General features: G+C 35.4%; 3 protein-coding genes across 6 annotated transcripts in view; 2 read left to right on the forward strand and 1 right to left on the reverse strand.

The window, feature by feature from the left end:
• The window catches only part of LOC109076476 (microfibril-associated glycoprotein 4-like), a 137,084-nt gene that overhangs the window by 54,002 nt on the left and 80,582 nt on the right, over positions 1-2,500 (reverse strand). The gene's annotated exons all lie outside the window — the stretch shown is intronic.
• Positions 1-2,500, forward strand: part of LOC122134369 (protein GPR107-like) — a 20,419-nt gene that overhangs the window by 16,181 nt on the left and 1,738 nt on the right. The window lies entirely within an intron of this gene.
• The window catches only part of LOC109075865 (heme-binding protein 2-like), a 22,663-nt gene that overhangs the window by 11,610 nt on the left and 8,553 nt on the right, over positions 1-2,500 (forward strand). The window lies entirely within an intron of this gene.

The raw sequence follows: 2,500 nt of genomic DNA on the forward strand, positions 1-2,500 counted from the left end.
TACACACACACACACACACACGCACACGTGTCTGTCACTGAGAGGGAACCCGCTGAGGTTAATGATGTGTGTGTGACAGGTACAGTGTGTTTAAGATCCACTGGCTGATGGCGGCGCTGGCGTACACTAAAGCTGTGTCTCTGCTGTTTCACAGCGTGAGTAAAACACTCTCGTCACACTCACACTGCATCCAGCAGTTACTCTCTTAGTCATGTTATTACAATTGATTTTTACATTTTGTCATTTTAGTTAAAGGTGTGGTAATGTTGTTGCGTGTTTTTATTTTCTTATTAGCTATTATTAAACTTTAAAATAAGGTTTTATTTGTTAATTTTAGTTTACTACAAATAGTTAACTACAAAAAAATATATTTCAAAGGTATTTTAATCCTAATTTTAATTTAAAGTTATGTTAATTTCAACATTTACGCCTACATTATTAAAATCAGAAGTTAAAATGGTTAAAACAATTCTTTTAATCATTATTTAATCTTAGATGATGCGTTTCAGAATAGGACGTTTTGTAAAACATTACCATATTTTAAATTCCCATTAACTTCTCTTAAAACTCAATAAAGAAAACTCAATAATGTAAACTTAATAATTCCCTGAAAAGAACGTTCTTAAAAATCTTCATAATTAACTTGTTAAAGTTAACCTTAAACTTGTCTTAAGGTGCTCTCTAGAAAATATTTGGGAACTTCTTAGGAATTTTTCAAGAATTGCACTAAAATTGCACTACGACATACTGACCAACATCTTGGGATTTATACTGAGTCATTATTTAAAGAAGATGTTTGTTCAGTGACGCTCTTGATACTCAGTTTATACAGGTGCATCTCAATAAATCTCACAATTTGAGTTGAATTACTGAAACAAATGAACTTTTCCACAACATTCTAATTTATTGAGATGCAGCTGTATGTATATATGTACTTAGATATAAATATGAAAACTCAATGTATATTTATGATATTTACTTGCATGTATGTTCGTAGATATTTATATAAAGCAGAAATATTAACTATGTTTGTACAGGGGATACATGTTCGTGGTGTTATGGTGATCGAGGACTCGTCACGAGTGTGTGTGTGTGTGTGTGTGTGTGTGTGTGTGTTTGTCTTCCCCTCAGATCAACTATCACTTCATTAACTCTGAAGGTCATCCTATTGAAGGCTGGGCCGTCGTGTACTACATCACACACCTGTGCGTATCACACCTCTTCTTTCCTTCTGCTTCTCGCGGTTAGAGATCGGCGAGTGTGAAGTGATGCTGTCAGAATCATGAGAGTGTGATGTGTGTGTGTCAGGCTGAAGGGGGCTCTTCTGTTCATCACGCTGGCTCTCATCGGCACCGGCTTTGCCTTCGTTAAATGCATCCTGTCAGACAAAGAGAAGAAGATCTTCATGATTGTCATTCCTCTGCAGGTGTGTGTCTGAACACGTCTCTCGGGTGTTTCTGATGTGATGTTATCCGTGACTGACGCCGGTTTGTTGCAGGTTCTGAGGAGACGGAGAATACACTCCCTGGAGGGAGATCCTGTTCCTGGTGGATCTCATCTGCTGCGGAGCCGTCCTGTTTCCTGTCATCTGGTGCGTTTCTGAGCGTCACACTCGGGGTGTGCTGATATTTACGGTTATTTGATATGTTTGTCTGTGTGTTTCTGTGTCTAACAGGTCCATCCGACACCTGCAGGAGGCTTCAAACACGGACTTTTTGGGTTTTTGTGTGTGTGTGTGTGTGTGTGTGTGTGTGTTCCGACACCTAGACCTGGTACACGACGTACCGCCTCATTCACACCAAGGACGAGAATATCTAATCTATTTATAGTAGCAGAGTTCACAACGCAACTAAAACAACAACGACATTTCCTTTGGAATCATTTCTAGGACATTTATTTTAAAAAGAGAAACAATGTGTTTTAGAATAAACAGAACATTATCGTTGGTTGGTGTGGACGCTAATAGTTATTGCAATAATTATCGTTATCTGTAAAGTTGTTATACTACAGTTATCGTTATGGTTACTATAGTTACCAGTATAATTATCTTTTTACCATTATCGGTTATTGTTGATATTGAAGTTATTGCTGTGGTTATCGCTATAGTTTTTATAGAAATCATAATTTACAAAAACTGTTACAGTTGTCGTTATGCTTACTTTTACAGTTACAGTTATCGCTACAATTATCATTATAGTAATCGGTATAGTTATCAGTAAAATTATCTTTGTTAGAATTCTCATTAGTTATCATTATAATTATCGCTGTAATTATATTTATCATTATAACTATTAATATAATTACTGATATATTTATTTATATCTTTATACTTATTGGTATAGTAATCTGTATAATTTTTGGTTACACTATTTTAAGGTGTCCTTGTTACAGTGTAATTATACAGTTAAGTACTATTATTAAATATTAATTAGCTAAATGTACTTACTATATGGTTAGGATTAGGGTTTGGCTTAGGGTTACTTGCATGCTATTATGCATA

This window comes from Cyprinus carpio, chromosome A1 (genome assembly GCF_018340385.1).
Source record: "Cyprinus carpio isolate SPL01 chromosome A1, ASM1834038v1, whole genome shotgun sequence".
Lineage (NCBI taxonomy): Eukaryota > Metazoa > Chordata > Actinopteri > Cypriniformes > Cyprinidae > Cyprinus > Cyprinus carpio.